This window comes from Cetorhinus maximus, chromosome 29 (assembly GCF_964194155.1).
Source record: "Cetorhinus maximus chromosome 29, sCetMax3.hap1.1, whole genome shotgun sequence".
Lineage (NCBI taxonomy): Eukaryota > Metazoa > Chordata > Chondrichthyes > Lamniformes > Cetorhinidae > Cetorhinus > Cetorhinus maximus.
The window spans coordinates 12,044,917-12,058,528 of record NC_135907.1 but is presented as its reverse complement, the minus strand read 5'-3'; the positions used below and the strand labels follow the sequence as shown (position 1 = coordinate 12,058,528).

The 13,612-nt window shown below is 38.6% G+C and overlaps 1 protein-coding gene across 9 annotated transcripts in view; it reads right to left on the bottom strand.

The window, feature by feature from the left end:
- LOC144669618 (activating transcription factor 7-interacting protein 1-like) overlaps positions 1-13,612 on the bottom strand; it is a 183,793-nt gene that overhangs the window by 133,348 nt on the left and 36,833 nt on the right. For all 9 annotated transcript variants that reach the window (XM_078532158.1, XM_078532165.1, XM_078532166.1 and 6 more), the window contains one exon: positions 6,173-6,221. The gene's annotated coding sequence lies outside the window, so the exon portion shown is untranslated. The remainder of the gene's footprint in view (positions 1-6,172; positions 6,222-13,612) is intronic.

The window sequence follows — 13,612 nt, the reverse complement described above, 5'->3', positions numbered from 1 at the left end:
ATCTCACTCTCCCCTAAGAATACTAGTAAATCATGCACAGTTCTGCCTCCACTGTCATACATTACATTTTTCAATTTTACAGACAGTCTTTGCAGCACCAGATGGAAGAAACAGGTAAGGCCTATAGAGATTTTCTAAACCTTCACCACTGGTGCAGAGACTTGTCTGTCAGCATTTCATGATAAAATTAATGGTCAAAAATATTGCAGGGGCCTCACCCAAAATTCCCTGACCCCTGTTGTGGGTAGGTAAAGTTCTGTGCTGACAGCACACGTTGGGTAAACAAGTTAGTTCTGTGTTTATCTAGTCGATAATTTTCAGGTAGTTTCAAAAAGATTGCAACCAGTGTTTACTGAAGTTGGATATATTTTGGTGCTAGAGCAAAGAAAACAAAATGTACAAGAAAAATCAACAACACTTTGAATGGAAGTGAAAGATCAACTAGTTTTGGCTGTGGAACCTCTAAAACCCATTCACAAATGGGGCTTGCTCTTCCTGCACCTTCCCCAATAGCCCCACATTCCTTTTATGAGCACTTACTCACATAAAGGTTGAACAATTCCTTTCTTTCCACCCCCCAAAACCCCCTCAAAGTCTCACCTAATTCAAAGCTTGCATTTTAATCATTATCTGCTTTAAAAAAGACGCTAATTCTAAGTTTTAGTGCCCATTGCCCCCATGAGAGCTGTTTAAATAATGGACACCAATGATGTCAGTAGTATTCCAAATCTTTTACAAGAAATCTTCCAAGATCTCCCATCGAGATTTCTTTGAAGAAAGATACCTGCATACATATCCCTTGGATTGTGAAGCGCATGTTCCTTTACTACATTGCTATTTAGCTGTCATTATGTGCTCCAGATTGAAAATTATGGTGCAAACTGTTGACAATTGCCAGTTTGCATATATACAACCATAGTTCAAAACAATGGCTACAGAATGGGTTCAAAATATTGACATATTAAAAAAAGTGCTGCCAGCAGAGCTTCACATGAAAGTCATGGTATACAAGAATTGGGTGAATACAATGGGAAAGGAAAGAACTAAGATAGGTCTACAATTTGATTTGTGTTAGATAATGAGACTTGTAGTCAATGTGGCTGGTGATGATCAAACAATAACTTGTAATTATATACCACTCTTATGTCCCAAGGTGCTGCACTGCAACATTAGAAAACAAAACTTGACACTGGTCAGAGATCATGCAACAGATGACAGATAGCTTGGTCAAGGGGTAGGGTATAAGGAGCGTGTTAAAGAAGAAGCAAAACAAAGGGAGAAAGGTTTAGGGAGGGAATTCCAGAGGCTAGGACCATGGTAGTTGAAGGCACATCCACTAATCATGAACCAGTTAAAATGGAGAATGCGAAAGAGGCCAGAATTAGAGGAGCACAAACAACTAAAGGGTTGTGGGTTGTTGGAGCTTACTGAGATAGGGAGATACAGAGAGGGTTTGAGAACAAGGATGAGAATTTTAAATTTGAGGCAGGAGCCAATGTAGGTCAGCAAGCAGAGGGGAGATGGGTGAACAAGACTAAGTGCAATTTAGACACTAGCAGAGTTTTGAATAACCTCAAGTTAAAGAGCTGGTGAGTTTGCTCTGGGAGGGAGCAAGGGAAAGAAAATAAAAGGACCAATTCCCACAACATTTACCACTAATTCTGGGTCAGTATTAGGTCAGGTGGCCAAAATAAATTGTTAGCACAGAAACTGCCAAGAAACACTCAGCATTTAAAACTGTGAAAAAGTCAATAAATTAATGACAGGACCAGCATCAACACTGCTAGAACCTCTTTTGCAATCTTAATACTCTATGGCTCCAATATGGTATGCACCTGGGGCTGCCCATTATCAGTGCTGCAGTCCATTGGGAATTCTCCCCCCCCCCCCCGCCTTCTCAAACAGGTGTCCGCTATGTACAAAACCCCACTACCGTTTTTAAGAGTCTTCAAATCAAGCAACTGAGATATCAGGACTTACCTGCAGTTTGTGCATCTTGGGAAAGCAGATTCTCCCCATAGGAACACAGCCCACTTGTTCAAATCCAGAATGACTAGCAGCAAATTGGCAGAACCAAGGTTTAGGGCCCTTTGTGACCATAGGGTTATTATTGCTGGAACTCAGCCAACTTAAAACCATGCAAATATAAAAGTTTGCTCAACCACATATCTACTGAAGAACTGGCTTCCAGAGTTACCTCATGTAGCCCTCAGTGGCTGCTCTACCATTCAGGTTCCAATAGTGAAGCTGGTTGACGGTCAATCGTTAATAATATCCTGGGTATTGTTGACTGACCTGGTCTAGGCACTGAATTACTAGCTTGTCAGACATTGACTTGGTTCACAGCCTCAGTTGTCAGGCTTACCATCTTGGAAGCACTGAACCCCAAAGAGATCCCACTCATTTCCTAAAGGCAAAAATCTATTGATTGTCAAACTCAGATGGCATCAAGGTTGAAATTCAGTATGGCCAGGAAAGTCTTGCTCACCTCCTCACAGCATGTCTTTGAAATAGGTGCTATACACACTTCCTAAACAAGCTAGCAGAGCAAAACGCTGGGGGCATATAAAAACATATTTTCCAACAGAAGTGAAAAAGTAGTTGTCGAATAAGTCATATAAAAAGACAAAAAGCAATCAAGGATATAATGGGGAATACCAGATATTCACTTTGTAATGTCAAGACTCCAATCAAATCATCCTGTTGATAAAGACCCAAACATCTGGGCAATAGAATAAGATAGAGAAAGAAATAAAACAAAATTGTGATGAAATGAAAAATTGAAAAGGCTTAATAGAAAAACTAAAAGCTCAAGTGAACTGGATATCTTCCACGTTATGCAGGGTTAACTTTGCAATGCTTACTAGGTTGGTGGCCTTGAATTGTGCTTAGTATAATGGATAAAACACTCAAACACACAGGATTCATGCCAATGTCAAAAAAATGAATGTTGCTTGTGTTACTTGCCACTAGAACACTCAAATGAAAACAGCTCACTATTATGTAGTCACTCTTTGGGTTTTCACTTAGTGCAAGCACTGAAGTAAATCAGGACTGATGCTTTTATCTTGATAACTTTTGCTCTTTTTCTTGTCTTTTTCTGCAAAAATGGGAAGAGAGAATAAAGTCCAGTATGGCGGGAGTTATATAATTCATGATCAACAATTTGATAAGCCTTCCTGGATTTTCCTCAAGCCATGCTGCAAAATGATTCAAGCTCCTGGTCAATATGATGACAAGAATCAATTTGTTATAGGTTATCCAGTTTAAACTTGAGGTTGTTCTTCCCCTTGAGATTGGAAGGGGTGATACAAATTTGAAACAATTCCCGCAAACCTAATAAGGGTGCAGGAGCTGATCAATAAATTGTTGAGAGCCGCACACGGTCACAACTGATATCAGTTACCAGAGAAATGATGTAGAGAGAACACGGAGACAAATGACAAAAGTGTTACTGATAGTTTCTTAAGGACGCAAGATATTTAAACTTGTTTTTCTCTCTACTCTAGAGTGTTTTGGATTCAAAACTCTGAATTATCTTCCATTTTACGCAGAATTTAAGTGAGTTTACCAGACAGCAATATGACTTTCAGATGAGGGCAGGAAAAGAGTAGTGTTCCTGGGTTTTTATTAAACCCATTATTTATTCTTGAATCAGAGATGATGGAAAAGCTACATTTAATTCCCATCCTTAGTTGTCTTGAAATGGCAGTACTTGGTCCTCTTCTTGAAGTGCTACCATCCTGTGGTGGAGGTGTTCCGATCATGATGTTAGACAGGAAATTCCAAAATATTGACTCAGGAACTGTCAAGTAACAGCAAGTTAGATGTGTGACTTGAAAGAGAACTTTGAGGTGTTGTGTTCTCATTGTCTTGTTATTCTGCTGATAGGATGAAGGCAGTAGAACCACACGCTAGGTCGCGTAACTGACGTAACAAATAATTCAACTGCCAATTATTCTTCTTTCCACTCCTTCAACTCCACTATTTTCTCCCTAGACTTGCCAGTCCAAGTCAGCCTCCAGAAGCATCCATGTGCCCAATAACCATATGTAAATCTATACAGTAAGGTACGCAAGGTGATTTGTACTAGGAGTTTCAGCAAAACTGGATTATTCTTCTCATCTATTGATCAGAAATATTTGAGTATTCATTGATATCAGAAGCAACATTCCTTCCTGCTTAGTTCACACAGATGAAGGCCAAATGCATCAGCCCGTTGGCTGAAAACATGCAACACAGGATAGAGCAAGGATCAAATGGGAGAGACATCATTAGTTTCTCCATCAGCATAATTTCACAATTAATTAATTGCAACAACATCCAGAACTCATTTTAAAGATGGAGGTAAGTTTACAATGGGAGATATGAACTCCGTACCATGCTATTTGATTCGATTATTCAAGACTTGAACGTGAGAGAATTTTAAAAATGTGCACAGAGACAGAGTAACATTCCATTAACATGCTAAATATAGAACAAAGCATGTGATGGTACAGGGAATGGCTTGGTAGTGCACTCCTTACAGCTCACCCCACTCTCCCCATGCACTGCACGTTTTAACATAAGTTTAACAAATGCATTGAAAGTTGTGTTAAGATAACTGCAACATTATATTTTAAGATTCTGTGATTTATAAATCTCTTACCAATGAATCATTGCTAGTTTCTTCAAACTGAGAGTACTTTGTCATGAAATGTTGAAATTATACACACTAATACAGCAAATGGTGCACAATTTCAAAAGTTACCACCACTGGTAACTTTCCCATGGGTGTTATGCCCCAAAAGCATAGGTTTCCAAAATGGCAGCATGTGTAAAGTGCCTTTTGGAGCATCACCTAATTAATACCCCTGATATCTTCTCAGCTGCAAACAGATTTTCTTCATTGTTTGAATTTAGACAGAAATCTTTTCAAAACCTTATGACATTGATTGGAACTGTATGGTTGCCTCAAAACAGACTGAGCTTTAATACAGTCAAGTGTGAACTTCTTACCTTCTTGTGTGCTTCACCATCTTGATTTTAGTCAACAGATGTGTCAAGGTGGAGTGTGGACATTTGGCTCCAGCTTGTACGCAGTGTGATTGGGTCAGGAATTGCACTGGAATTCATTTTACCATTTGATATTACATAAACGAGACTCACCAGTATTCCCTTTAACATGACCATTAACTTTTTAGAAGCTGAAATCAGTTTTAATTGTACAAAAATTCTGCCTGCAAAACCTTCAAGTTCATTGTAAGAATCTGTTGAATTTCAAATTCCTAAAGGATGAGAAATTAGATGAACTTCCAATAACTATACTTAGGTAAGTACGGTGACCCACTATTATAGATATTGACTAGAATGATGACAAGAGATTAGATCCAAAGGGGACATGAAATTGAAATGGTGCTCAAAATAAACTCTTGTCCAATTTAATGCATTTTTTTGCATGCTAGGATTTCCTTTGTATGTATGCCTGCTGAGTACGTAGGGCAATGGTCCAGTACTAAATGTGCTACATGGTACAGTACTGAGCTATACAAATCATAAAGATCCAACCTGTGATGTGGAAATTTGGGCTTCAGTGTTGCGAAGAAAGGGCAAGAAAGAAAGTTACTTAGATTCAAACTCCTAATCACCAGCCAGTGAGCTGTGCTGAAAGTGAACTTACACGGGTGTTGGGAGAGGTCAGGAAGAGGCTCAGCCTTGACACGATCAAGTTGTGTTCACAAATAGAATGGGCAACTGAGTGATGCCATAGGAACAGGAGGAAATCATTTAGTCCCTTGAGCCTGTTCTGCCAATTAATGAGATAATGGCTTATCTGTGACCTAACTTCATATACCCGCCATTGCTCCATATCCCTTAATTTTAATTCCGAGATTTACCATGGGTTTTAACAATTGATCTAGCATCAGTGCGTTTGTGGAAGAGTTTCAAAATTCTACTACCCTTTGTTCTAGCGCCATATCCCACCACAGACATAAAAAGGGGCATCATGACACTCGCCATTACAGCCACAACACAATTATAGTTACATGCGCAATTAGACCGGTTTCTTTTGTGCCAAAACCGGAGAAAAACGTGACTAGCTTAATTTGTGCGTGTGGTGTTCTTGATTGAGCTTCAAATGCAGTTGCAAGTGAAACCACCAATTAACAAAAAAACCCAAAGACAGCCATACCTTTCAGTTTATTTCAAGCAGACCATTCAGCTTTTCACTTTGGTCTCTCCTGAAAGAAAATGGGAAAATACTGTTAGACTCTGCTCAGAGAATCTAATAAGCAACATTAGCAGAGAGCAAGTTTATAACAGAAACTTCATTAACACAGCACTGGCTGTGACAAAGGAGTCTAGCTGCATTTAATTCAACCAAGTAACAGTTACAGCATAGTGCATTTGGAATGTCAGATTGCATCAAATATTATGCCCAAGGTTCTATAAAGAAAAAGATGGAAAACATACAAGATGTTGTTATAGAATAAATCCAGTATTTCAAATGGTATTTAATGTTGGGCTAAGGTTTGCACATTTGGTTTGGAAGTAGCGGGGCGCAGGCGGAAGACTGCAACTGAGTAATTATTTTGCCAGTTTTCAAGGAGATGTTCAGTTATCAGAGGGGAGCTTTGAAAACTGGAGCATATCCCTCACAGCCACCATTTATGTGGAGTTTCAAATTTCAATACACCAAAACATGCAATGTACTGTCATACACTGGAAAATAAGATTCCACAACCAGTCCATCCAATGTAAAGCAGCATTTGTCTACAGCCAAAGAAGTAGTGGTTTCAATGAGCTATAGCTGTTATAATGACTAATCACTTTAACGTCACATGACACTGTGCATCTGCATGTCAGACATTATTCACCTACGTCAATTACAATCTTAGCTTCCAAACAAACAGAACCAAGAAATAAAAAGATCCATAAGGAGTTACCCTGTTGCACAAGTGAGTTTTTTTACAGTAAAATTAGCTACACAGAACTTGGGTGATCCGGGTGTAATCCCTAATTTATGTCGAGTCAGCTAATCTGTCAGTAATGGTATAGATGCTACAATTTGAAGTTGGGAGAGGAAGAGAGAAAAGTCAACAGTCCCACTCCTGTTTGGTAACCAGCAAGACCTCAGAAATTTGCATGTGGATTTCTGGCTTAGTTAGGCTACCCTAGATGTCCCATACAGTTCAATAGCTGTCAATACTCATTGTGGGGGCTCACATGAATGAATAATGACTACTTGGCTTAGAGGTACTTGGCATCCATGGAAACTTCAATTAGTTAATGCCATCAGACAAAGGTAGCAAAATTAAAAGAGACACCCAATTTAGGAGAATAACATTTCATATAAGCACCCATATAAAATGTGTTTTCAATATTCCAATTGGTGCTGATAAATTAGGTTACTAAAAACTTAGCAGCACCCCTTATTTCAAATCCAATTTACCTCTATGTATCATGGATAATTTGAGGCTACCTATGGGTGGGGGCAGAAGAGGCTTTTGCTCAGTGGCACCCAATCAAAAGATTATGATTTCAAGTCCCACTTCAGAGACTTGAGCAAATAATCCAGGCTGATACTTCAGTGAAGTACTAAAGGAGTGCTACACTTATGGAGTTGCCATCTTTTATTTGAGATGTTCAAACCAGTCTGCCCTCTTGGGTGGACATAAAAGATCCCATAGCTCGATTCGACCAGGAGCAGGGGAACTTTCCTGTTGTCCTGATGTTTATTTCTCAATCATTGCCAATAAAGGAAAGGTCTGCTGGTCATTTTAGCTCATTGGTGTTGTAGGATCTTGTATGCGGATTGGTCGCCATGTTTGCCTACATTATAACAGTGAGTACTTAATTGGTTGTAAAGCACTTGTATGCAGTAGGAGTGTTCGAGACTGGTGCTGATGCTAAGAATCATTGAACTGTATAAAGAAATTCTTTCAAACAATGCATTTAACTAAATCATAGCCAGCTCTCTACATGCCACTACCTTTCCCAAAGTGACAATGACATCCAAGACCTCAAAGGGATACTGGGAGTGGAAAAGAGGGATCCTTGGGGAGGGCAAAAGTTTATCAAAGTAAAAAAAGCTTAATTCATAAAGCTTCAACCACTGTATCAAATTAGATTAATTAACATATCCCAACAGACAAATGGAGAAGTTCCCTCTCCTTGCATAGGGTTTGCTATTATAATTCTTCAAATCCATCAAACAATCTTAATTTTGAGTCCTGTATAAATGACAGGTTTGACTCCTACTGTTAGTGGTGAGCAGCATGTTCTTAATGAGAATCTAAATAGTATACTCTGCTCTTACCCCACTAGGCCAAATCTGATCAACATAACATCACTGATAAAAAGTTGATATAATTTAATGCTTCCCAGGATGTCCATTAACATTAATGTTACGTTAACAACATGGTTTGTCCATCTTTAGAAGCTACTGGTCCCTCATGGTTAACAGATATTTTTGTAACTAATGCTTGACACGAATATTTAACGGTGCTACAATGTAGGACTAAGTAGAATAATGCACAGAGCTAATTAAACTATGTAGAAACAGCAGAGCACTTTTAAATCAGCTCAAAGTCACTTATTCCCTAGTACAGTATACTCATATGCTAATCATTAATGAATGGTTCAGGAACATACATTTTTACATTTGGGTAAATACTTTTAACCTCTCCTTTTAAATCAACTATTTTTATTCTTTTATTTTACTCTGCCGACTAATAATTTACAATTGTTTCTAGAAATCACAGCTTGCTAGGGATTAGTGACTACAAGCCTGTTTGATATCTACTTAGGTAACTATTATTACACATTTCTCCCATTAGTTGGATCAATCATTGAAACCAGTTTTTTTATTTTTTCCCTGAGATGCTTTGGACTGCATCAGATATTAACATTACCACCTCCCCTTTCATATCAAGCTAATTATAACTAGAATCCCTGCTTTGGAGATGGTGGTGAAGGTGGCTCGTCAACATTTTCTTCTCCCCTCTTCCTCCAATTAGTCCTTTCCAAACTCTTATTTCAGTTATAATTATGTCAACTAACTAAATGATTCTATACTGTAAATGAGGTTCCATATTATCTTTGAAGTGAAATATTTCCAAATTTTAATCAACTTGGGTACAAGACCATGAAACCGAAAAAGGAAATATTTGCTCTGGAACCATTTATGGTCTCTGAATTCCATGAAAATCACTCACGTATACATCAATATTGAGTGTGGCTTCCACAGAAACAAAGTCAATAGAGAGTTTCATTTGCAAACTATTTACAAGAATACAGTAAGGATAACCAATTTGTTTTCAACTGATTCAATAGCAAACACTTCTTTAGCACATCTCACAAAGGATTCTCAAAGTGCTTTATAAGGTAACTGGAAACAGTGAAAGCTAAGCAGGGGAGAAAACACAAAAGAAGAGGTCTGTGGGGCCTAGGGCACAGACAACAGAATCAGAGGAGTTTTTGAGGTGGTAGCAAGGTATAGAGTACCAGGGAGGGGGATGAAGGAATTTAGAAAGGCATTCCTGTGAGCAAAGGCATAATGGATGAAAGAGCTGCTACCGATAATGGAGCAGCAGTACTAGGGGAACAAGTAGCATTGGACAAGCTAATGTGCATGGAGACTTACAAGATCACTGCTGTGGTAATGAATAGGTGCAAGCTCAAAGCAATGAATCACACAGAGGCTTTAATTCTGGAGGCAAAAAAAAATACACTCGAGTACTGATGTGACTGACCTACATATACATTAATACATGTATTATGCTTAGTTCTACGAGATATGTCGTCCCAGTAGACAGATTAATGAATCTTATGAAGATCAAACTAAGAGAACCAAACTTATTGAACATCAATGGAAAAAATAGATATAACTTTTACTTTAACAATCAAACAAAAAAACAAATTACATGTGAACAAAGACAAATTGTTGTCAACATAAGCTAGAAATTACACTTCAAACAGCGGATATGAAGACAGTCTTAGGATTTATCAGGCAATCCACTTAGGATATATGGCACTGCGTTCAGCAAAAGTCCTTCAAACTCTTGCTTTCCTTGGGTGGAGTTTCAGTTCCTATTTCCATGCAGGATTTAGCCACCAAGTCTTCTCCGACATCTGATCCCAACCAAAGTCCCCAAAAGTACGGTCTTCACCCAAAACAGCCAGCTCTGGTTAAATTGGTCCCTTTACAATTACTGAAGCAGCAGCAACAATAACCTTACTTTTCTTATTCCCTTTCCTGGATCCAGCTTCAGGTTTCCTTCTTTAAAATGCTTCACACATAACTCTCTCCAGCCTGCCTGCATTGTACTGCTGGGCAACCTAAGCTTTTATGGCTGTGTCTTTGTCTGGTTTCAATTAGTTTCAGTTTTCCCAGAAACCTGAAGTCAATTTCCCTTTCAGTTAAGGTCTGACAAAACAAAAGAAATAACAGAACAAAAACGAGCTTTGAAACCAGGGTGAGTACAGCCAACAGCACACCTGACCAGTCATCTGTTCAGACTATAGCTCACACATGCTTCCTACTTCAAACCTTGGATTCCATCACAAGATGGATTCCTTTAGCACAAAACAGAAACGTATGTTAACAAGTTTAGTTCAATACTTAATGTTTATCTAAAGACAATATTGTCCATCAGGGTCATGTATGCATTTAGAAGGCTGGTCAAAATAAATCTTTATATGAGCTACTTCTAATTTTTCATTGGGATAGAATGGTAAATTAAAATCTTACGAATACTAGAAAAGTGAACTAAAGACACAGAAAATGATAGTTGAACAACATATGAAAGAGAAAAGATGGTTGCTGCTTTGCAGTTGTACATTTCCAAATTGTTCCCTAGTATTACACGAAGACAATTCTTCCTTACAATGTAATGCTTTCCATTGTTAGAAAATCACCTAGCTCTTCTTGCATGGTCAAATTCAGCTCTGCATGCAAAGTGCCCAGTGGCTGAGCAAGCTTATCCAAAAGTAGTTTAGCCATGTAGATCAGTATGGATGCATGCTCAATTTGCAATCTGAGAGTTGGCGCACCTTGGTAGAAGTAGTAGGTTACTGCAGTTGCCTCCCATGGGTTGAAGTTTCTACTTTAGATCACTATCTAATTCTGTTTGGCTGAAATATTCTGCTGACAAGTTCAAAACAGACTTTCATTTATATAGCACTTTTCATTACCAGACATCTCAAAGCTCTTTACAGCCAATGAAGTACTGTTGAAGTGTAGTCACGGTGGTTTTCTAGGAAATGTGAAAGTTTATTTGTGCACAGCAAGCTCTGACAAACACAACGTGATAATAACCAAATAATCTTGTGTTGTTGATTGAGGAATCAATTTTAGCCAGGATACTAAGGATAACTCCCCTACTCTTTTTCAAATATTGCCATAAGGTTTTTTATATTCACCCTAGAGAACAGGCTGGGCCTCGCCTTAACATCTCATCAGAAAGTTGGCACCTCCAACAGTGCATCACAAGTTGAAAGTTTTATACTTGAAGGGGAAGTCAGACTATTTTTGTCCAAGGGCCTAAAAATATTGTTATCCTGAGAGATACCAGTTCAGCTCAGAGCTTGCTGTTAGCAAAAGGTTTAGACTTTTCTTCAAAAAAGGTTTATTGAATAAAACTGTATTGATAGAAGATATTGATGGGAAGTATGGCCTATCCCATTGAGTAGAGCAACTTTAAACTGTGCTCTAGCAAAGGGATTCATTAGTTTTGGTGCTGTGTCCAAACTGCCAATTGAGCACGTGATTTTATATTGGAGAATGATCTTGGGGGGCATATGGTTTTGCCACATCTTAGGACAGTGTCAGCAAAAGTGCTGAAAGAGTCTCAAATTAAAAGATTTCCCCAAAAAGGACAGAGATCTCGAAGTAATCCTGAAGGGTCAATGACACCTGAGACAGAATCAGAAGTGCTTGCCAGTGTTGAGACACAGGATACAGCAGCAAAAATCTAGGCAAATGGACAGCGTTCAGAAAACCATTTGAAACCCCAAGGTGATTGGGATGATGCTATTCGCAAGTTACGTGGAAGATTCAAAGTGTTGGAACATAAAATAAAAGGTTCAAAGTGATCGACATGACTCAAAAAATATTAAGCAAGACTCAGAGTAGGATAAAGAAAACAAACTATAAACTGTTCAAAGACTAGGCCAAACAGGAATATCAAACCTCTTTCCTCGAACATAAAAGAATATAATTTGTATGCGGTTTAAGTGGCTAAGGAAGAATTTGACCAATGAAGGCATAAGATGTTGGCACAAAAAGCAGCCATTTGGAACATGCCATCTCAAAAAAAGAGAAAGCAAAGTGCTGAGTCTGGACAATGGACTTAAAAATAAAAATACATTTGCTGATGAGCAGGAGGGAGATGGTCTCACTGTGGAATTAGTTGGGATGTTCTTCAAGTTCAAAAAGAATCTACAAATATGCAGGACAATGAAGTTCAGAAGTTGAATTCTGAACTGGGTAATTCAAAGGCTGTGCTTAAAAATTCACATGGATAACAATGAGGAGCCTCCTCTTATGAGCATCAAAATGGATTTTCACATAAACAATAGGCCTGTTTTTCCTTAGTTCTGTTGAAGAGTCAAACGGACTCAAAACATTAACTGTGTTCCTCTCCGCAGATGCTGTCAGACCTGCTGAGTTTTTCCAGGTATTTTTGTTTTTGTTTTGGCATAAAAGAGGACATGACAAGAAAAATTGTGAATTTTAAATGGGATCAGGGTTACAGCAGTCAACAAAGTCATGTTGCCAAGATGGAGTGACTGGCTTGTATTGCATGTGATAAGATAGTTAAAACATGCAGCATGTTCTTAAGTTGTTATATTTTAAATGGTAGAAATTAACACATCACAATGGTGATGGGTTTCATTTCATGATTCAAATCTTAACTTAATCCCAAAACTTAAATTTTTTAAAAGAAGATAATGGAGGCATTTGGTCAAAAGCTCGTAAACAGATCTGAAGTAATTGCTATTCAAAATGGTGTCCTGCGTTTATTTAATAAGGTCAGAACTAGAAATGGGAAAACATTAAACAATGGATGGACCCGATCTTAGTGGGAACAAAATGTCAACAGTTGTCTTCAAATGGCGTATAAATTATTCATGTAGATCCCAAAATCAAAGGGATGTTTTGGAAGTAAAAGGTAATCACTTTACATCTCTATCTGGGATAGGGGATAGGCTGCAGGGAGGTACCCTTCTGTTTTATTAGCTGCGTGATTTATTGCAGAAACCAGGCAGTTTTACATCTGGAGCTGAAACAGCTGGGAAACTGGCAAAAAGAAAGCTGCCAGCAGTGGGTGCTTGGAAGCAGCTGAGGCCAGAAGCAGTGGACCATCAGAAACTAAGTTATTTTCGGATTTTTGAGTTACTGAGCTAGAAAGCAGCCAAGTCCATGCTTGAGCACAATAGTCAGGTGCTTAAAGAGTTGGAGGGCTGCCCAGCAAAATGCTAGTGGAAGGAACTGGGCCCCAAAGTGTCATACAGAGGAGAATCTAAGTGAATTCCTGAGAGCTGTGGCACACCTTGGTTTGGTCCCAGGCGAAGTGAAGAGAAGTGAAGGAACCCTCAAGGTCTTGGAAAATATATGGGTGGAAATAAA